The 24,106-nt window shown below is 37.5% G+C and overlaps 1 long non-coding RNA gene across 1 annotated transcript; it reads right to left on the bottom strand.

Annotated features, from left to right (window-relative positions):
* Positions 1-149: 149 nt before the first annotated feature.
* Positions 150-23,673, bottom strand: LOC125330467. The gene is made up of 4 exons (XR_007205550.1): positions 23,596-23,673; positions 13,607-13,695; positions 8,369-8,470; positions 150-502 (listed from the first exon to the last, which is right to left on the bottom strand). It is a non-coding gene; the product is annotated as an uncharacterized LOC125330467 (long non-coding RNA).
* Positions 23,674-24,106: the final 433 nt, after the last annotated feature.

The following is a 24,106-nucleotide window of genomic DNA, read 5'->3' as shown; positions in this document are numbered from 1 at the left end:
TAATAATTTTAGAATAGGCAACAGAAATGCAAAGTAAGAAATTAATTTATGCTCAACTATATTAATCTGGATAAAATAGATATCGTATAATCTGAATATAAATGTGTGGTGGATAACCCTTGGCCAGCATCCAAACATTCACCCCACATGCTCACCCCACTTTCCCTCTCCTCAGGAGGACAAGGGGAGAAAATAGGATGAAAGAGTTCATGGGTCAAGATAAAGGACAGGAAGATCACTTACTGGATACCATCTAGGACAGAAAAACCTGGCCAAGATGAATTTAAACATATTGCTATTTGGGTAGTGAGAAACAGAGACGAAAATATAAAACAGTACATTTTCCCCATTTTTGCTGGGCTCAACTCAACTTCTTTTCTTGCCTCTTCAGCAGCAGAAGTGGGTTGGGGATTAAGGTCCTTCCCTCGTCCTCAAGTTCAAACAAATCTGCTCCAGTGAGAGCGCTCTAAAGGCCACAGTATCTTCAGGGAATGTCCTGCTGCTGTAGGTTGAGAGGAAAAGGGCATAAGGGTATTCTGTGATAAACTGGTCAATGGTTTGATGCAGCTCACATCTATCACACACCTATAAAACATTAAGAACGCAGCAAGTAATAGCTTAGCTCTAGCAATCTTCCATCTTACTTTTTTGGCTCTTTAGAAACTGTATATTTTGGCATCATACATTATTAAACATCCAGGATCTAAAAAACAAAGTAATGTAGAAAAGAGCGTGGGCAGTACGACATCAGAAGTCAAGAGGTATTTCTGTACCCATTAATTGCTTTACTGTTATTTGAAATATAAGAACTTCGGCACATGAAAATAAAAGAGCAGAGGGTAATTTTCAAAGTTCTAAATGCATTCAATATTCTAAGTTTTCTGGATTAAACTAAAAATATTTTGTCAAAGTCTTTGACTTCTGTTTGTTTTGACAGCACAATTCCATTAGGTGAAATCCTGGTGCCACTGTGGAAAGAACAGAAACTTCTAAGAAGACTTTTCTAAGAGGCAGCTAGAAGATTTATTGTTTCAGCTTTGATTGAGTTATTACAAGATTAGTAGAAAATTCATGCTGCTAAAAAGCAAATGGTACCTATGTCTTCAAAAATAATTACAGTTTATCTTGCTTATGACTTTTTAAAATGCCAAGAAGCTCTCAAAATACAATACTCCTTTTCTATTATAATTTTTCACAGAAAAAAGAAAAATACTTTAGAAATAAATGCTTACCCACAATAATTACCCATACCATTAAACCAAAACAATTATAATTATGAAAATTATTTTTCTAAAGCCAACTGTGTAGCAAAATGCAGTGTGTATTAGGTTGCCTTGGGATACACTGATTATTCAGATGCACACGCATTTAACTACATTCAGATTTTAAAATTGCTTCATATGTGCTAAAAACCCCCCATAATTAGGCCTTATTAAAATAATAAAAAGGAAGAAGATGACTGAAAAGGAGTAGAGAAAACAGGAAAGGAATTAGAAAAAAAGGAAAATTCATATGGTACTGTTTCTTTACATTCCTGTTTATGTTATCTTTTCCTTATTTATTAAAAAAAGACAGATTTGACAGCTTATGAGTGAAAATCTATCTCACTGCATTCTAATTCTATCCTATCTCATCACAGATTTTGGAAGGATTTAAAAATAAAAACCAACTCCTCACATTGTAGTGATGGCTTTTCTTGGTCTTAAAATCAAGAGTCAAACACGGTTAGAAAGGGGAAAAAGGGATTTTACCTTAGTATTTATTTTAAGGCTCTTTAGGTGCACTACGTCTAGGTCGAATGTACCAAAATGCACACCCTAAAGCACACTCTCAAAAGATCTGGTATATATTATAGGTTTTATTAATTAGCATACCTATCAAAGATTCTTCAATGAGAGGCTTGAATGAGCCCCTCCCCCCAAGGAGCCTTCCCCTGGATGGTTCTATCTTAGTTTACAGAATGTGTTCTGGAGAGGACCTTGGGGTCTGGGGCACGCTATCTTCTACTTACGAAGCTTCTAAAATGTTTAGTCTCTTAGCTGAACAAACAAGTCCAAGAATGTAGGCAAAAAGCACTAAGAATACAGAAGTTGTAAAAAGGTATAACAGGGGTATAAAAGAAAAGGCAAAAATTTTCATGGCATCATTTCTCACTTTTTAGAGGCTAACAAAACTCTACCTTGTCTAGTCTCTACTCTACGTTACCCGCAGAACTGGTTTACACAACCAGCTGCTCCACAGGTTATTACACAAATAACAACTACAGTTACAGCTATTATAAATGTTTCTTTTACCCAGGCCCAGTTTGGTAACCATGAGGTGAGGGTATCAAAAATATGATCAAATTTTAAGGTGTTATTTTTAGAAGCTACTTCATGTAGAATTTGAGTTCACTTCCAAATTTCATCTAAATCTTAATTCTCCCACTTTGGTCCACATAAGAACTTCGGACACATTTTAGATCACAGTCTTATGCAAATCATGGGGTGAACTTTGAACCATGGTAACCAGTTGGGCAAACAGCAAACATGTAAAAAACAGTTTAAACTGCATCTTTCTGATTTGTATCAGTCTCTCTTCTTGGTGATTTCGGGAGTGAAGCAAAAATTTTCATGGCATCAGTAGCAATGGTTTGATATTTTCCCATCTTCTTGAAGTAATGAGTTTTAAAGTCAGGCCATTCAATGTGCTCCCACAAATGGCAAATTTACAAGTAATCTTTTGAGGAAATGTCAGGTGTGTTTGAAGGTGCAAACAGTAGGCTGGCAGAAAATACTGGATAAAGCTGATTTAATCTCAAATTGCCGACTGACAAACACATCACAGCATCTTGACTACTTGGTCTTGGTTTAGTTAAGCCAGCTTTAGGCATGTTGACTAAATGTCCATAAATGAGCTGGGGAGCGAGGGAAGAGGAGGAGATGCACCCACCTAAACTAAAGGCAGCGTCTCCTGGAGAGCGGCTCGGTCAGGGCACTGCCATGTTCTGCAGCCCTTCTGGCTCAGCGCAGACTCACCAGTCCCTTGGGAAGAGCAGGATGTGCAAAGTCCTGGCCCCACCTCCTGCTGGCTCTGTAGGACCTCCCAGCGATGGCCCTGGAGTCAGTGAGATGAACCAAGAACTGCCCAACCCCTCTTTTTTGAAACCTGTATTGAATTTCAAACCCAGGTACCACAGGATTTGGAGGATTTGGAGGATTAACTTGGGCATCGCAGCAAAACTTTTTCTTGGTGGTTATAAAGAGAAGCAGAGATTGCAGTTTCTGTCTGTACTAGTTTATGGTTGGGTTACAGGTGAAAAAAAGCTGTCTTAAAACCACACAAGGAGCAGAGAGCTGCTTGTACTCCCTTTTACCGGCACCATTTGGCTTCCCAGAGAACCCAGGTAACCCTTCTGTGGTTTGCACATAGAAACTCATCTAAACATGCACTGCTGAGGCGTGACATGGATCAGTGCTGGAGAGAAGAGAGTGAGGAAATAAAATTATCTTGATATGTATTGTTGGAAAGGTCTACATTCCGTTTTTCAAAATTTGAAATAGGATGTTTGTAAGAGTAAAAGATGTGATATGTGATCTTTAAAACCACTGTCTGTTACAATGATTACAGCAATTTGAACAGGAAATGGCTTAATTAACTGTGAAGAGAATTAAACACTTTGCATAAAGCACTGAAGAAGTATATTAATAACAATTGCACATATTTAAAGGAGCATATGGAATTAATTTAAGAAATGTATAAAGTATTTATCTGCTAGGGTTGTGTAAAATCTTTGTATATGTCCTTTCCTGATTTAAATTATGCCTAGACTGAGCTACTTTCATCAAAATGCTACTTCTACACAGAAACAGTACTTTTTTTTTTTTCCAATGGAATACTTATTTATTTATTTATTTTAAACCAGAAATATGTGAAAAACTGAAGAAGAATTTTAGGTTCTTTTTTTCCTTTACATAAGTACACTGTGGATTTAAAAACAGTCTCCAAAGAGAACTGAACAGCAAAAGCTATCCTAGAATTTGCTTGTCTCTAGTTAGCTGCTATGTGGTTTTCTTAATGTACACACAAACATGGCTGCTAAATACTTAATCATATAAACAGCACAATTCCCTTCCTGTTTTTATGCAAGTGAAGTGCAATAAAATTTGTCATGGGACAAAAGGAGAGCAGACTGCCAGAGAGGAGCCAAGAATTTCTTGTTAGTCTAACAAAAGTATCCTATCAGAAAATATCTACTGGTTTAATTTAATTATTACTAGCAAAAGGGGGAGTGAAGAAGGTGGGGGAAAATAGTTCTACACACAGTCCCTGGTATCTCTCTCTTTTCTGTCACGTCACACTCACCTTGTTTAATGCTCCTCTGCTGGGGTCCTATGAGTAGTGGCACCAGATTTTCTCAAGAAGATGGACAAGGAGAATAGTTTATGGCAAATTGCCAGTGCCTCACAGTCTCTACCAGGAGGAACATCTTGATGTTGATGGCAGTGTCTTTGCTACCCAAGAACTCAGCAGTGCTAATTTCTGTGTGTTCTGCAAGACACCACTTTCCTCTTTCTGTCTTGGTTCTCAGTTGACATGAAGCCTGATTTTATTACACGTGCTCTGTTGACTTTGGGTATTTCCTCCTTCTGTTCTTTAACTAAATGACACTGACTAAATTCAGATTTATCCAGCTGCCAACACTGCATTCTAGCAATAAGTACTTAGATACTCATCACACTTTTCCTTGGTTATCATCCCATATGTACATTCCCCTGTACTACCCTATACTTCCCTTTCAGAGCCATGGAACAGGTACTCAACACAAAATAGCTATTTGCTGCAGAAATAAAGACAAATAACTCGCAGGTGTTGGGCCACAAAGTTGTGGAAAGCCAAAGTAATCAAGTAACTACACAATTTGTTGTCCCAGCTTTAAAAAGCTAGAACAAAGCTCCAGCCCTCATCCTGTTAACTGACCTGAAGAAAGAAACTTGTGAACTTATGTGAACTATAAGCAAGGGTGTGCTTAGGAGCATAGTGGAGAGAGTAATCTAGTAATGCTACAGCAATTTGCTGTCTCACATCTGGGTTTGTGTTTGTTTTGTTTTTCTTTTAATTAAAATAAACTGCATTGCCAGCAATTGTTAGCAGTATACAGATAAGAGAACATTGGTTCATATCTACATGGATCATGTGGGAATTTATGAAAGGTGCCAGGTGACCAGTCTCCCTTAGAAAATGCCATTCTAGTGGAAAGAACAAGGAAACTTCTGAGCAGTACTTCTAAAGGATGACATCCTCCACAGTTTTAGGTTCTTTGGCAGATGCAAACAGAATATAAGTAATTCACCTGGATAAACAAAGTGTGATGCTGAGAATGAACTGCTGGTCTACAGATCTCCATAGAGAACTAAACAGAGACTTTAGCATGGCTTTTAGACCACAAGACACCCCAAAACGGTATCAGTTTTAACCATGTCATTTCTGACAAATGTCTGCTTGTACCTTTCTAATGTGTATTTAAATAATTTAAACCCTGTAATCTTCCAAAGCATCTATTTAATGTAATGCCTCATTACGCTATTTCCTTAATCCCAACTGATATTCCCATGCTACTTGAATTCATTACCTCTTGAAGCATTGAAAAAAAAAATACTCTTTTTCTCTGTGATAACTTCTCCCTTGTCCCTTCTCAGACTTAACTTGACATGTTTGCTGAACTTCCAGCCACTCTCATTTCTCCTTCTTAGTTCTCTCCAGTGGATCTACATTTACCTGAAAGGACAAAGGGGACTCATTACCTCAGGTGAAGCCTTTCCCTGGGGGAGGAGAATGGAAGGATTACTTTATGTGTCCTCCAGGCTTTTGCACACTTTTTTCTTTTTTCTTTTTCCAAACCATTAGATTGCTGATCCACGTGATCTGCTGTGTAGTGATCCACTTATTTCTGGCAAAGCAGTAAGTGTCTTCGGTGAGCTCAGGGTGCTTCTACACAGATTATGGAACTGTTGTACCTTCCATTACAATCACTTTAGACCCTTTCCTGAGTTAGGCTTTAGAAAGCTGTGTGATCACTGTGTCAGTCATTGTCACTGCAGACACAGAGCACTGACCACCCCGTTTAATATTTCTTATCTATGTACTATGGCACAGAAGATATTTGACTCTTTAAAGATATTCAGAAGTGCATCATTTAAATAAAAATGTAATCATTTAATGGTTTAATTAAATGATTTGCATATAATAATTTAAAGGCAAAAAGAGGTGCTTGTATTCAAGCTATAAATACTCTTATATGTCTAAGCAGAGGCAAAATAGATAAAACTTTCCTACCTAGAGAAGTGTGGGGTTTTTGATGGGAAGGGTTTTGTAATGACGCCATCTTGTGATCATGGCCAAAATGATGCTGTCTGCAAATCCAGCAGTGTTTCATTTTAGCTACTTGAGGCTCAGGCAGTGAGTGAACACACAACGTCAGCATCAAACTGATGGCATCGGGTACCTATCGGCTTTGTCCCTTTCCTTTGTTTGACCCAAACTGTTTCCCCATGGTTGGCTTTTCATCAGGTGGGTCTTCAACAGATAATCCAAACCGAAGGTGCCAAACACAGCTCCTCATAGTTTATGAATGTTAAAATCCCCACAAACTTGAGGTTTTGAAAATTTCTTTGAATTTGAAATTCTTCTTTGAAAATTATACCTCATACAGAGTCTTCTATCCAGGTTTATTTAGGAATTTACACATACCATTTTAACAGAAGTGGGTCTTTGCAAGGATAATACTACTTCACTATACACAGCCACCTTCAATATCTACATTTTACTATAATTAACTAGAATTAACATGTAGATAGGGCAGTATGAAAAATTCAATTTAAGATCTGGAATCAGCAAGGAGAGAGTTTATATTTTAAAACAAACAAAAAAAGTAGCTTAGACAGAGGTTGGAAGCATGAGACTCAATATTTGCTTGTTTGTTGCAGCTGTGTCTGGATTCTTAACTAAATTTATCATGGGCACAAGAACAAGAACTGCATCCCTTTTCTTTATTAACTTTAGTACTTGGCTAAGTTTTTATAGGAATTATAATAAGTTAGAATAGCTATTTGTATTAGAGATGTTTGGATAATTTATATTTTATAATTAAAAATTCCGACAATAAGGAGTTTCTTAGATCAGTTACAACAAAAATTAACATAAATTTAATTATGGGTGTTTATGTGTGGGTAGTTCATAAACAACTAGTCTGCAGGATTAGTGTCTCCTGATGCCTTATGTGGAGACCTATAAAAGCTGCAGGATGCTGAAAGTCTTTCTTGCCTCATCTCTTGGTTAGTCATAAACTTCTGTAATTTAATTCAGCAAAAAATGACATTTATAAAGCTTCATTATTTGCTGGAACACGAGCTCCTAGTTCTGTCTCCACAGGGGGATATGCACATGGAAAGTCCTGAGCATTTCTGTTCAGCTGTCACTGGCTGTAATTCAAGGGACTTGTTCACTGCAGGGACCGAGAATGTTCCTTCACCAGTGGAACTGTGGATCTCGTGTTCTTCTGTGCACAGGCTCACCACAGGAAGTCAAAACACAGGATGGGAAAAGCAGAACCCTCTCCAGCTGGGAAAGGCACTGAACCAGCTCTGTCCTCTCCTGGATAGAGTGCTACCTTCATCTCCCTGTGGCGGCTGCCACGTATTTTAATGTCACTCTTATGCATCAGGCATGAGCAATGAGTACTCCTCAGATCTCCAAAAGATGAAATCAAAATGTCCCCTTGTTGGACTATTCTGACCCAGAGGTGAAGTTAGGGGGAGATGGGCAGAAGCTGGCAGCCTTTCCCACACAGCTGCTGCTGTGAGCATGTGCAGAGACACTACACAGAGACCCTGAGAAACGCCCCCAGTGAAAACACAGGCACCAGTGGATTTTCAGGTGCTGTGGGGATAGATGGGAGTTTAGTTGAGACTTTCAGTTTTCCCTGTATACATCTGAATTGCACACTGATCTTCCTTTATGCAGTCCATTGCATTTGGTAAATAATTTTCTGCTGCATTTGATAAATAATTTCACTATCTAAAGCCACACTGTATTTCAAGGAGACCCAAGGTGATGTTGACCATTGGAGCTCCCAGGATTGTTGACGGCTACCTGACCCAGGCACGGGTTTTACCATCTATATTTTTAGGTCTGTGTTTCTTTTCTAAACCTTTAAAACAAGCTGCCATAAATGAGGGGGGAAATCATCTTCATTCAGGGCTTGTAAGGAAAAATTTGCTTGTATAAAGAATTATATCTTACCAAGGAAACTATGCCATGAATTCCACGCAAGATTAAATCCTCATTTTCAGACAATTCCAAAGAAATACCAGCATAGGGATCTGCATACCTCTCATCATCTAACTTGGCCAAAGACAGCTGCAAATCCAGATGTGAGGGTGTTTGGTCCTCCAGCATAACTGTTTCAAAACCCCAGCATCATGTTTCAGTTCTAAAATAATGAGAAGATACAAAGAGCAGGGTTAAATAAAATTTAAAAGCACCTTTACTTTCCTGAGTGAGAATATCTAAACTATACCCTTCACCTTTCTGCTGGACCCCCAGGCACTTACTCTCAGTCCTGACAGTCAAGAAGGACTCCTTTAGGAGCTGTTTAGCAAGTTGTCATAGTTGTCACTGTCAGGCAGTTGCACTGTCACATTTGGACAACTTTCAGCAAAATGGGCCATAAAAGGGCAAAATTTTGGTGTGCAAAAGGCACTTCAAAAAGGGAACGTCTTAAAAGTGTTTTTAATATCTTGTAAGATAAAATATCTTCTGAACTGATTCGTTTAACAAATTCTGGGAAGGAAGATTTTTCTCACTTTACAGTTTAAGGGATTTTGTGATTTTGTGCTACGTCTTAAATCCTCCACTAGGCTAAGAAGAAGGATGCACTGAAATGATCATATTAATCATACTGGACTGAAGGATGAGTATAAACAGGACTCGCTTTTCTGGCACTCATGCAGATGTTCAGGTTACACAGTAGAGAGAACAGTTTTCACTGGTATGGAATGCTCTACAAGCTGTACTGTGGTTTTACATAACTAGTTCAAAGTATTTGTATGTATTAGTTCAAAGAGGAACTATCAACTCTTCTGTGGGTGTAACTGGTATTCCTTTATCGTGGCTTAGTCTTAGCTGGGCCTGTAGATGGTGGTGTAACCCCACTAATAATGTAGTGACATATGAGGATATTCATTTTTGTCACTGGCCAATACCCAGCTCATGTTACAGAGTAGTCATAAAATCCATGTGTTATCAGTCTCCATAAAACTAGCTGGTAGTACCAGTTCAGGTTTTTTTGGAAAACTGTCTGGTTTACAGCATCTGAGTTTGCCTTCTTACTGTCCACGACAACCAAATCGTTATTTCCTAGAACAGATTGCACAGAAAACACTCCACTGTAATAAAATAAGAATTTTTTTTTATGTTCCCGTGGGGGGAAAAAATTAGAATTGTCATTTTAGTCTGGTACCTAAACAAACATTACTTTTATGTCAGCAAAGTTTAAAAAAGTAGCCTTGTGGGAAAACAAATTCTTAGAATGTATCACATAGTCTTTTCAGTACATACTTTTGTAGTGCTTTAAACATCAAGAGCAGAACAAGAAAGTAAATTTGGAGTATTTACCAATAAACTTCATCAATTCAGAATGAACTTAAGCGTAAACTGCCAAGAAAAATGAACGTCTTCTACATTAAACAATGGGTTATGAAGACTGAGCTGATTGCATTGAAATGATTTAATGGTTATTTTTTGATTCAAAATAAGTTTCACTTCCTGTGGACAGAGTTTCTGAGTTAGAAAACTCAATTTTCAAAATCCCTTCTACAAAGCTTGAAGAAATTGTACTTTCCTAGTCATTATGGAGAGCACAGGAATAGACCAAACCTTTATCAAGACACTTACTCAGTACATTGTACATAACATAATGAGATATTTTTAAGTTCTTTGATCACTTCTCAGACTGGATTCTGAAAGGAAGGATAAGATACCTTTTCCCTTATGTCATGGTATGTGTCGTGGAGTATGTTCCCAGCACACTGTTTCGTGGGATCCTCTTGACTGGATGGGAATTCACATCACAGGAATTGTGTGACCTTGTTCATACAAGCATAGTTAGCTCACATCATTCGTGAACAAATGAAGAGGGTTTAATCCACAGGCTTCTCAAACACAAAACATTACCTGCAAGGCAGATTCAATGCTTTTGGACTGATATATGTTATTCCTACACTCTGTAAATGCCTTGGGTTCTGTGCTTCTGAAGCAAACCAAATATCAAGTAGTTGCAGTCCTGAAAATGGATATATATCAGTGCCATGTATTATAGAAAAAACTTGTGAAATCAAGATAAACAGCAACATATTGTCCTAAAAAAACCCCTTTTTCCCTGAAGACAACAAATAGAAAAGCAAAAGATCAGCCACTAAAAATATTTGGCTTTCTAACATGAAGTTAAACTGTTACTTCCTTATCAAAGACTCAGAACTTTTTCACCAGAGTTCTGGATTACACTGTTATGTTTTAAAGACAAGACCATGAAGGTTAATAGGAAATTCTGTGAGCAACAGAAATTGTAAGTTCTGAAAAATTTATTACAGCATACTTAATGCATATGGCTGACCTAGAAAAGCAATGATGTATGCAATGTTCTAAAATTAGTATATGAAGTGGTAAAAACTGATGACTTTTGTGATGACTTGCATTCTTCTTCAGTTATGCTCTCCCTATTTCTCTTAGTGATTTCAGCTACATCATATAATGTAGTAGCTGAAAAAAAAATGTAGTTAAAAATTGTCTCAAGGAAAGTACAGAAAGAAGTATTTAGACATGCACCCTTTTTTTTCCCACTGAGTTCTAATTTCTTCCATTTTCTACCACACCTTGAGCTCCTACATTTTGTTTACATAGTCTCTGAATCAGTTTTGTACTTCAGAACACTGTCATATATAACAAGAATCATAGTTTTGAACTGTAGGAGTTGTCATAACATGGAAGTAGTAGCAAAAGGGAAGCTACACTCAGCAGCAAAAGCAATGGAAAGCAAATTTAGTGATGCTGCACAGAAACTTTCCCAGCTCTCAGAATAGCACTTTGCTGGGTATTTCCCTCATAATCAAAAGTTCCCAAAGGAAGAAATGCTCTTTGCTATCCTCAGAGAATAAAGTAATCTAAAAAGCAAAGGCTCCAACTCTAGAACTCTGTGACCACTTCCAAATTTCTTACTTCATGTGAAAGCAATGAGATACTTTGTCTTTGCATTACTATCTTAAATACAACATAGTGTGCTAATAGGAAGGGAACAGAGAACTAAGAGCTGAAACAACACTAATGTGTCCTAAGTTTAGAGATAAGCAGGTCATTGTAAGCAAAAGACCAAGACCTTTGAAAAATCTGACAATATTTTAATATAAACAGGTTTGTTCTTTAGGATTAAAATCGTATGGAAGTAATAAAGTATTCTATTGTTTTATATATAACAAGAATAAGAATCAATTGGAAGCTTCTAAGTAAATTTCGATGAAAAAAGTATATGCTTTTTACAAGCTGGCTGTTCACTTTGCCTGTGCATGCAGGAGAGTCCCTTAATTTTTCTGTTTTGGTGCTATCTCCATGGTCTTAGAAAATGATTTTTCCATCCAAACAAAACTGACCAGTGAAATGAACCTGGGTTTCACACATCCCAGAGTATTTCTTCACTTACTGAACCAACACACATACTCTTACAGGGCTTTTTCTCCTTTATATCTTCTATTTGCGGGCTGCAGAGAGGAAAACCATCAATTTTCAAATACATTGAAAAGGTTTTGATTGTTTATTGTTGTAGCTGAAACATTTCAAAAGTAGAAGTTTCCAGGAAACTGTCAGCACAAGTAAAAATACTTGAGGCGTGTTCATGAAATCCTGTTAAGCTAAATTTCCTCTAAGAGCATGGTGTGAAGGAATGCAGCTTTTGTTCCTCCTTTCCTTCATACCTTGTTTCTGAGGTGTGGGAAATGATCAAACTCCTAACACCACCCTCCTCAATTTCTTATGCACAACTATGCAAATACAACAATTTAAAATCGTGCTTATGATTTCCTTCATTATGGAAGCTGCCATAATCACTTTATTTCCTTATAGAAACAGTTAAATCCCAAGTTATTTGTTTCCTTTTTTGTAAATAATAGTAAATGGTTCTTATGCTAGACAATTCAGATTATTGCTCACAAGGGCCATCAAGTTATGGATGCACTAAAGTGCAGCAAGAATAAAATATCTACCACCTTAGAGCTTATGAGGTGTCCAAAAATCTTGGAAATTCTAATGGGCTGTGATGTATTTTGCCACTGCGAGTGACTTTCACAACTTGCTGTGCAACAAATGATTTAACCATTGCCAATCTGTTCTTGGAAATTAAAGGCATTAATTAAAATGCACTTCCTTGTTACTTGCAATGCCATCCTCCTGTAAGCAGAAATGCATGGAGAAGAAATCCCCCTTCAGTGTGAACTTCAGCAAGAAGGGTAAGAACTAGTTTGACAAGCTTTTCAAATAGCCCCGAAAAAATGTTCCAGAAGCATTACTTCAGCACTAAGGTGGTGTTTGTGCAGGTCTGAAGATACGAGGTAGACTATGGAACCATAAAACTGATACTTGAGACAAGTACCATTTTACTTCTCTCTTGCTTCTGTTTCCAGCTTTCCTTTTCTTCATCCAGTTTTAATTTAACCTTTATGACTTGTGTAAGAATATTTATTTGAAACTGAAACCCTGCCCTCTGTTAAGAGGATACATCCTGACCCAAACCCAATGTTCTTAGCAGTTTTAAATTCGGTATGGAAAAAAACCAACCCCAAAAGATCTCCTCTGTGCACGTACAATAAAATGTGCAAAGTACTCTATAACATAATACATAAACTTTATTTCCTACCTGTCTAACTGCACTGCGACATGATATACTTTACATTAGCTATTATTTCTGCAAATTCTCATTTTCTCTGTCAAATGATGCATGAAAGCGAGAATCACTACAGCTTAATGGAATAAGCCTCTTATCAGTGCTATATATCAAAGGCATCCCTCTATGAACACCTAAGGACAGAGGGATCATAAGCTCTAAAACAATTTCACTTGAATTCACAATAGGTCACTGGGTGTGAGGTTTTGCTGCTGCTGTTTATTTTTCCCTTGCTGTGGGGACAAGGATCAGCGTTATGCTGTTATTTGTTCTTTACAGGCTTATGTGTGCTGCAGGTCAGCAGGGGGTTACAGATAAAGAATGATGTCAAGAGGAACTTCTCTGTCTTGAAGAAGCACACAATTTGTCTCTGTTGCACAAGTTTGGAAAAGAAAAAAAGCATATTTGAAATAATTTATGTAATAATATCAATGTTTCGTGTAACAGCATCAACATAATATGAGTAATATAATAATTAGGAATTGATGCAGCAGCAAAAAGAGGCTGGAAATAGTTTTTTATATCCAAGTCTTTATCACATAGGCTATGCCCAAAGAAGAGTGGCCCAGGTTTGGGGTAAGCTACAAGGAGCGATGAGGCAGGAGAGGGGAGAGAAAGAGAATTCAAGTCCATGACTACCTTGACCTGGGCTGATCTCCTCTGCATCTCTTCTGAGTCTGTGGTAACAGTATTTTGTAGCTGCAAGAGAGCATGATTCAAGTACCATCCTGGAAGAGAGGAAAACAGTCTTTGATAAATGAAAATCAAATAAAAAATATTCCCAACTTACCTTTGTAGAGGGCAGAGGGAAGTCCAGGGCTGTGTAAAAGGTTTCAAACAGCACAGTAAGAATTCAGAAAACTTTTCATATATGCCCTCTTTTTGCACACTGTTGAAAGGCAAACTTCAGCTTTTATTTCTTTTAATCATATCAAGCTTATGATGTTGTGGGACAAATTAATTCTGACTGAAAGTGTTCAGCTGGCTGCCTACTACTACTTCCCTTTTCCACTTTCATTATCAAGTTGCATCTTAGCTAGATCTTCCAGCTATTTGGAGATTTAACTTATACAATCTCTGCTTCGTCTTAGTTGCACCCTCTTTTGGATTCAGTCAAGAGGTAATTAATACTTTTTTTACAGGAAGTCTATTATGTTATTATACTGACTTTCATATTTTTCATACTTTAGAGGGTGTGTTTCTTGCCCTGAGAAAAGGGCTGTGCCCACAACATCCTATTTGCTCCAGAACTTTTGACTTCAATCTATTTTTTTTTTCTGTCATTTCCTGGTGGTTCTGTGACATAGCATTTATCTGGGATGATTTCCTCTATCTTAGCAAAGCACTGAGATGAAGCAAAGAAAGAGTGAATTATTTCAGTGAAACCTGACAAAGTTTCAAAAAAGCTAATAATTATTTGCATTTTTTTAAGAAGCTGGACAAACAGATTTCAAAAAGTTTCTGCCTTTGCAGCAGAAGAGTCATGTAATACTGTGCTCACGAGTATTCAGCTCACAGGTGAAGCAGTGTGAGCAGGAAGGGGACAGACAGAAAAGTGCTGACAGAGGCACCTGTACCAACTTCCTGTGTAAGAAGGGACAGTACAGCTGGAGGCATGGAACCGATATTAATTAATTTTTTCTTTGTGAGGCCATGAAGGTTTTATTTTTCTAACCCTTTTTTCTCAGTTCAAAGAACATTTGACAAGGGCTGACTCGGTGAACCAATCTTTTTAGTGTGATTTATGGAATCAAGTCATGAATCTTTAAACCCGGTGATATAAATTATATCTTCAAAGTATCATGAATTGCTGAATATTATATTATTTTCCAGTTTTAAAGGTTCTGAAGCAGAGAGCAAAACCAGCACTGTGTGACGAATGCTGTCAATTACACAACACAAAATCAACACTTGATCCTATAGTTTATATGTGACTTTGGACCCTAAGTAAAGAGGATCTGTAAACTGCAAATTCAAGAATAGTGCAACCAGATTAATAAAAAGGGCTCAGAGTGGTCATAGACATTAGTAATAAATACTGAAATACTTCCACCATGTTTCATGATCATACTTTGTCTATTTCAAACACTTCTGAATTTTGCTATTGTATTGAAAATGATGAATTATTTCTCCTCCTGTACACATCTACTAATGTAAAGAAATTGCTGACAATCAACTCACCTTTCAAAAGCCACATTATCTCTCCAGGACCTGCTTCCTCTGCAGGTGAAGTTGCCTTATCAGTTCAAGAACAAGTGAGAATGCTCTAATGAGTAAAAGAACTAGTGCACTTAGCAGAAACCATGGAAGACTGGTCAAAAGTACCAGTATGTCCACTGCAGTACACAAGAAATAAACAGATATACTTGGGGAAAGGTGCAAAACTACTCCATCCTCATCAGTATCTTAGCAAAATCCATGCTTGTCTAATATCTCATTACAATGATGACCTAGCAGACAGAACATAACTCCATAATCAACCCAACTGCTCAAAGCCAATACTCTCTGCTCACACCCTATTTCCGCACTTGTGGAACTCTAATTCCAAGGATTTTACACTGATAATGAGATCAGACTCTCACTTCCTAAAAAAAAACCAACAAACCAAACATCCAAAGTGATGAAAGCCATAAAATGCAATTTAGGGGGCACCAAATCACCAAATTGCAGCCACAAGTCTGTTGAATTAGCAAAGTGTGAAGAAAATGAGGCCCATGGTTCCTGGATGATGTTTAGTCGCCTTTCACTGTCAACAGATAACTGAGTTTGTTTTCTTCTGGTTCAAGTGTCTTTTCAGGACCCACACACCTGGATCAGCTTCTCAATACAAGTTATGAATTTTAGCTGGCAAATAGAATAATGACCATATTTTAAAAAGACAAAGAGCATCCTACTTTAGATACCAATTTTAGAAAAAAGAGTAAATCTCTGCCATGTTTCTCTCCACTGACAATAAGAGGAATCAAGAGAATGCGTCTGGATGTGGACAAATGTATCCATGATATTTTTTTAAATAGATCCCACCCCTTCCCAGCCCTCTCTTCTCTGATGACTTACTCATGCTCCTTCCTCTTGTTATGGTCAGCATTCTTTTCCATTGGGATCTCACAATTAACACATTATTTATGCTTATTATATGTACTGTAACAGAAATTCTGCAGTTAAGTATAAACTGATCAATGCTGTAAAATGTTAAAATGTATTTTCCACCTTTTATTTAATGTCAAATAACACTTTAATTACATATAATATAGTAATGCCCAGAAATAAACAAGAATGCCTACAGAGATGTTAATTTGCATTGATGTAACTGAAGTATCAGTTACATTGCAGTGTGTAAGGTACAGGTCTGATTCTAACTGAAAATGGATAACTTATGAGGGGTTTTTGTTTTGTTGATCCATATGATAATTTGTGGGGGGAGGGGGAGAGCAAAAGGAAACTTGCTCATATATTTTGCATAATAAACATATGTGATCAGAAAAATGCTTTGGAATTCAAGTAACAAACCAGTCAGCAAAAACTTTACAGGAGGATAAGCCTAAGGTCTGATTTTTTGTAGTTATTATTGTAGGTGACAAAAGAATCCTATGTATTAAACAAAACTTTTCTTTGAAAATGTATCACAACTCCTTGGGATTGTCAGCTATTACTGTGACATCACCTGTGATTAACTGTCTGTCATTTTGTGGGAACTGGGCCCCAATCACAATGGGTGATATTCCTGAATCCACCAAATCCCCTGTGCCAAAGGGACTCCAGATGCTCCAGCAAGCCTAATCCTGGTTGGTTGTTCGTTTGACTGCTATCTCTGCCAGCTGAATCATTATCAGACAGTTGCCACACATGCCCTGTAGGATACCTGTAACCCCCTATTTTCACTTCTCTACTTTTCAATTACTTCTCCATCCCTACTATCAGCTACCTTTTTGCCCCCATCCACCTTTTTTATCCACTGTGTCTCCTAAATTCCAGTCAGCTTCTGCCTCTAGTGAAGGCCACTAGAAACTCTTAATTCTCAATCAGATTACATATCTCTTTTCAAAATTTCAGTCAGATGCCCCAGGACTGTGTCTCCTCCTGCCTGACTTGAAACACACCTGAGGGAAGGTGTGTACCTGCTCTCAGCAAAGCTGCTGGATTTCACTTGTAACTCCAACAGAAAAACATGAAAATCAATAGTTTCAAGGAGATGTAAATCTTTCTTGTCAGGAGCTTCCCCTCAGCTGTGCCCAGGTCTCTGCCTGGTTCTAACCAAAACCTTTTATCCTCCAGCCTTGCTCCAAGCATGCAGACAGTGCATCTATTTCGAATCCAGAAATAAGGAGTATGGGTGTAACAGCCCCTGTTCCTTTCTCTGACTTGTTGCAGTGACTAAACAATGATTATAAAAATTAGAAAGGAAATAGAGATTTTTTTTCTCTATCCATCTGATTTCAGTAGGTATTTATCAGGGCTTAGAGGATGGGCAATCAAACATTAGTGTAAATCAACCAGGTTGAAGTAGGAAAACCAGTTACAGACTAATGACCTGAGCCAATGCCAATCCGATCCCAATCTTGCCATAAATAAAAATAAACAATAAATAAATAAAAGTGAAGACAGAAGATTTCCATTGCTTTATACTGGTGGATTTGGTCTCAAGCACCCAGTGCCTCACTGGTATCAGTGTGTGATCACTTCATGCCTGTGCACAGAGATTAGCAAACAGGAGGGTTTTGTTTCACCTCAAAGAAACATAAATTGGCATTTGGGGTGGAGGGTCACTGGGCAATCAAGGCTGAAGGGGCAGCAGGGTGAGAGCACCAGAGGAGCAGATGACAGCGGGAAGAAGAGAAAGCAGCTTGCTGCAGTCAGGGGTGTTGTGTTGCTCTCTTGTGCTCCTCTGTCCCTTTTCTATCATCTCACATACTGCATCCTGCTATCTTCATTATTTATCTATGACTATTACTTTTACCCCAAAATAATCTCTGGCTTATCTGAATATGAGAAAGATCTACTTTTCTCCTAATCAGTTACCTGAGTGTGGATCACCGCTGGCTGGGATGAGGAAGTGGAATGTACTGCTAGTTTGGACAGGACAGAGCTTTCTGGGGTCACTGAAAACAGCACAATCACTCTATTAAATAAAGTGTGATATGACTGAGTTTTTATTCCTAAGTGTACCAACATGAATGTCTGGCAAGCCAGGACAGTAATTAGTAACATCTGTAAACAATATTATTTGTTTTGATTACATTCTTAATTCTGAACCACCACTGATGGAATTGCCGAAGTAAACAAGTTGGTTTTTTTTTTGTTAAACTCTTCCTCCATGTTCATACAGCCCTGATTTCTTCAGCTGCTGACATTTTATAAATGTCATAGTTTATGAGGAAATAATAAAACCCCAGGTAACACCACACAACACCGTGACCTTAAGCTGAGGGATTGCTCTAAGTTCTTTAGTAAGCTCAGTAAAGAAATTCAGAGGTGAAAATTCAGGTTCTAGAAGTAATTGAAAACTTCAAAGGTCACAGATTTTCTGTCTGTGAGTCAGACTCAGAAATATCTTTTTTTTTTTAACTTGATACTTGAGATTTGATTTTGCAAATGACCTACTTGAGCAACAAATGATAAACAGCTTTAACTGAAAATTTGGAAATCCTCATTATTGTTTGGAACTGAATTTGTTTATAGTAACCAGTCTAGTCAAACCTAAAGGCATTCCCACTACTAGGGTTTTTGCCTAGGAAGTAGATTTTGTGAATATTTCCACAACAGTATTTCTGGTAGATCCTCTTAACAGGTACACATTGTCATTTAATGAACCATTCCCAAAACACAGCTAGAGAGAAATTGGTTTTGGTGGTATTTGAAAAGGATTATCAGAATCTCTTTGGAGACATTTGAGTTCTTTCATAACTTCAATAGGTGTTTTGACATTTGAAGGTGTTATCATAACTTAGCTGTCGTGAAATTTGAGGAAGAATCCTCCTCTAGAAAGAATATCTGTTCCTCTTCCCTTGGGCTCATGCATGTGTATCCCAGCAGAATGACACGGATTTTTAATCCCCAGACTTCAAGAATCAAAGAGAGTGCACCAGTTTAGCTTATACTGCCTAGAAAATGGGACTAGACACAGAATGTCAAGCTCTTTGGATTTTCTAACAGGACAGACATTAAACCACATCTCACGGCTCAAAGGGTTCCATCTGAAGCTGCATGAAATGTAAAGCTACAATAATCAGAAGCAGTAGAACTAAAAACCAGCTAAACAATGAATACTTAGCCAGCAAGTACTGTGTGTAGAAAAATGAAATAAAAACTAGCTTATTGTATGTAGGTACTTGATAAAGAAAGACAAGGCAGTGCAGACTTATCATAACTGCAGTGATAGTGCCACAAAGGCAAAAATAGTCATGGTTTCCCTGTGTGCTTCATCTGGAATGAAAGCAGGAAGAACCAGACATCCTCTGGGAAGTTGTGGGAATGGAAACTTTGTTATAGGTAGCACAAGAGACACAGGACAACTTCTTCCAAAATGAATCATTACTAATCCCAGAAAAGGCAGAGAAGATATCCAATGCAAATGAGACAATTTTGTTGCAATGACATAAAATTTTACAGAGATTGGTGACATTGGAAAAAATGAACAACCCACAACTTGTACTTCAATACTCCTGGGATGAGAAAACATAAATTCTATCTTTAGGATAGAACAGGAAGTCTGAAATACACTCAGAACTTGTCCTGGACAATCACTTCAGCATGAGCCCATGTGAGAGTTGCATATTTTAAATCACTGGGTTTCTGAATACACAAACAAAAAGAGAGATTTTCTTGCCTGGATGCACAGCTCCTTCCTACTCCAATCATGACTTCCAATGAATTAACTCCTCACTTTCAGGAAAAAAGTGGCAATAAAGAACACAGAACGAGAAAGTAATTCACACTTGCCTTAGTCTAAGTTTTAAATGACTCCACTCAGCTCCTAAAGCATCTTGATCACAATTCAAAAAATCCCAACAACTGACAAGTGGTGAAAAGGACTTGTTTGATCAAAGTCTGAAGTCAGCACTTTGTTGCAGAGCCTGCCATCTGTTCATTACTGCCATGCAGGGAACACACCAGCTTCCTGCTGGAATGGTGTGAATTGTGATACTGCTGGCACGCACACTTCAGAGCACTGTGAAAATATTGATAATTTTGTAATAGAAAAGGAAGCATTTGAGCAGTTTGCCATTCATACTCCAATGAGCTATAAATGGCACTGGTGGTGTGAGCACTGGGGGTCTCTGAACTTCCAAAGCAGGGCTGCATTCAGGTAAGAACTGTGAAGTCAGTTCTAAAATAAATGCAAAAAAATTTCAAAAGTATTTTTAGCACATGGAGAAACACCTCAGTGGTAGGTCACTTGTAATTCCATAGAGAAATGTTAGTGTTTTGGTGAATTTATGCATCCTGTAAATACTGCAAAAAAGAGCAACCATTGCCTCATTATAACTGTCTCTGAATTGTAGTACCATTTTGTAACACCATTTACTACAAAATATCACAAAGCCATCAAACTTGCCAGCTTCTTGTGTCATGAACTATAATCTCCTAATGCCTGAACTGTAGGAAGGAATTTCTGTAAAATCTCTCACTATGCTCAAAATTCCACTTCTAAGTCCTCCTCCATTCACATTTTATGAGTGTCATTTTTTTACAGCTCACACCTTCAAATTTATTAATTCTACTTGCATTTTTTTTTGTCCAAACCCTCAGTTTGTGCTTAGAGGGCTTTTGCATGTCATTGCTGCTCGAACCTCAGGAAAATGATCTATCACTACATCTCAGTCCTCCACTACCTACATATATAATGGATTTTAGAATAAAAGATTCATCAGAAATAGCTGAAAGAGTAGATTAAATCATAGATTTGCCTGTTAATAAAGGGAATGCTTGCACTCACAAAGAATAATTTTAGGCAAAAGCCTATTTTATATCCAGATACAACTATCTCTTCCTTAAATCTTGAGAAAGAAATTTGCTATTCCAGTTACCTACCTTTAGATATAAATCCACACAAAATTTTGGTTATGATTGTGCAATAAACAACGTCACTACTGATAAAGGCTTTGCCAATGTAAAAACCACATTTTTTTAAACTCAACATGCAATGATTATGAAAGACAGGATGAGATTTATCTCTACAGATTTTGCAGCGTGACTCATTCATAACAACCTTTAATATGCTCCAACAAAAAATCTGCTAAAAATTAGTCTGTCATGGAAAAGAATATTTTAAATACACTTCACACATCTAACACCAATTTATAAATTCATATTTCTAGAGTTGTATTTTGCACTTGTATTGCACATCTAAAAAAAAAAAAATTGGGATGACCTCAGACACTGCTGATGTCAAGATCATGTCACAACTGTGACTGAAAACAATAATTTCTGGGTATTGGAAAGGAGTAAGACATCAGATTTCCTATGTAGAGCAGCATGTGGAAAGCGTTAATTAGAAGTTATTAGGAACCTAATCTGAGGGTCATTTAGGTAAGGTCAGGTAAAACTATTTCAAAAAGGAAATAGAATATGAATGCCTCTCTGCTTCCCTCTTCCACCACTAAGGACTCATTACGAGACATGATTAAGCAAAGTGTTTGAAATCCTGCAACGAAGAGTTCCCTTAGTCTGTGCAGCAGCTGCTTAAAGATCATTCTGCAGTGATTGAGCCATCTAATGAGAGGGTCTGATAAAGATTTCAAGCAGTAGGAATTGTGTTCTTCAAAAAATCCCCAGAGAATGAATTTTACTCTGTGTTCATTTTTTTTTTTTTGTGAAGAGAGAAAATGATGAATTCCTATACAAACCCATTCATCCCTGAAGGAAATTAGCTTTCTAAGGGGCAGGGATGAGGAAAGTGGAATTCTCTATTCAAGATTCACTAGTAAGAGAACCTGTTCAAGGTATTTAATTATTGCTTTGGCAAGAACAAGGGGGAAAATAAACCTTGTTCTCATTCTTGAGGAAATCTTGCAAAGATTTGCTGCAAGAGCAAAGCAATGCTCTGAAGCAGCATCAGGGAGGCCTGAATTTTTCTGGTGAGCCGCTGAGAGGTCATAAGGGGGAGAGATGGAGGTCTGATAACACAGTTCCTATTAGGGCTCCTGTTTCTCGAAGCTGTGGGTGTCGGTGGAAATCTCTGCTTATCTCCTTGCTGATCCATTAAATCCTTCCCTGGCTCACTGATCGTCTTTGAGAGCAGCTTCAAAAAGTTACTGTGGTTTGCAGGAATTTGCAGCTTTGATTCCCCAGTGCATTGGAAGTTTGGGGTTTTTCATTGCAAACGAGGCAGAAGCCAGCTGCAACGGGATCCAGTGGGGGGAATATCTCCCAAAAGTCACCTCAGTGACACTTCTGGCTGCAGTAGCCTCCAGCTGCGGCTGGAAGAAAGACAGCCAAGGAAGAAAGGATGCACTTTGGACTCCTTCCTCAAGAAATCCTTTTAAAAAAGGATGTCTTCTGTGGCCTGCTACAGGATGATAAAATAGACTTCAGCCTACTTGGCTGATAGGGACACCTGGCTCCCATTTACCAAGCCTGTGGAAAAAGGAGCACTCCATAAGCTCCACGTTCTTGATGGCTCCAGTCACAAGTCTGACACATTAAAGCCTTCTCAGAGCTGATGCTGCCTCTCCTCTCCAAATCTACTCTGTCCTTGCACCAAACCAGAGATTTAAATCAGCTCCTCCAATCCCCTGGTGTAGATGTAGCTAAATTACTTCTCTTGGGAGTCACTAATTTCTGCACGAGAATGTAAATATTTAGAGGGAAAGAGTAATCTTGAGAAGGGAAAAGCATGCTGCTGTTCTGTCCAGCTTCCAGGTGCAAGGGAAAAATTTTAATCAAGTTATTCTTATTTTCTATTTTATTTTCTATTTTTGTTACATTAAACAAACCAAAAGAGTTCAGATTGGCTTCCACTTGGTACCACGTACTTGATCAGGTGTAAAATTGAAAGAAACTAAAAAACAACCATTTAAACGATCTGCTCAAGATAAAGTCTCTCTTTGTAATATTGTAAACCACTTTTCAAACCTCTTCATTATAAAAATATCCTAAGTAACTGACATTAAAAGTTTTATTTTTAAAAAAATCAAATTTAAAGTTTGAAAATACGAAAAAAGTTATTTTGCATTTCTTCCCATTTTCCTCCAACTAGGACAAAAACACCTGTGTGTTCAGGTCCATAAACTCAGCAATACAAACCTATGGAAAAAAGGTATTTAAGGAGCAGACATTCTCCTGGTGCATAAATTCATTCTCGGCTCACTCATAATTTATGAAGAAAAGAGCTTTCACCGTCTCACAAATGTAACAGCCACTTCAGTACACATCATTTTGTCTGAAACAGTGAAATTACTCAGTCTCGAATGCCCCACTGAAACAGCCACTTCTGCTAAACATTTGCAACAATTATTTTTTGAATGACATTCAGAGATAAACCAAAAAAAATATAAAAGTCCCAAATCAATAGAAAAATTTTTTAAAAGCCTCAGACTTTGGGTAAGAGTTTTCGATTGCTGGCAGCAATAAACACTGCTTGTTTTTTTTTTTTTCTGGAGAAGTACCTCTGCCTTACTCACAATTACCTTAAGAGTCGTATCCCATCTTCCTCTCTCCAAATGCTATTCATATTTCCAGATTTTTCCTCAGAGGCGTTTGCAGAAGAAGAATTCCACTTGACTAAGATTCTGAGAATTTAAAATACAGTTTTGCTCTGATTCTAAAAGAACACATTATAAACTCCATAAAGGAAACATATTTAGATGAAGATGATGTGTTTTGCTCCAAGCAGATGATTTTTTAACCTTACATTTGGTATTATAACACAAAATATATCCTATACAATATTATACTATATATATAACATATAGGAAATATATAGTATTGGTATTACAACCTAAAAATAAAAAAAGATTAAAATTTGTTCTAAAAAAAGTTATACTGTTTGTAACATGTTTTAACATAGAATAACCTTTCCAGGCCCTTTTCCTATCTTTAATGTTTATTTTTTTTAAGCACAGTTTTAAGAACAAACCCCTGTTTTTAATGGAGGATTTTGATTTAATTTGAGCCTCGCAGAAATAGCTGTAATGCATT

The sequence above is a fragment of the Corvus hawaiiensis genome, chromosome 9, assembly GCF_020740725.1.
Source record: "Corvus hawaiiensis isolate bCorHaw1 chromosome 9, bCorHaw1.pri.cur, whole genome shotgun sequence".
Lineage (NCBI taxonomy): Eukaryota > Metazoa > Chordata > Aves > Passeriformes > Corvidae > Corvus > Corvus hawaiiensis.
The sequence above is the reverse complement of the archived record's forward strand: the minus strand, read 5'-3'. Positions and strand labels throughout refer to the sequence as shown.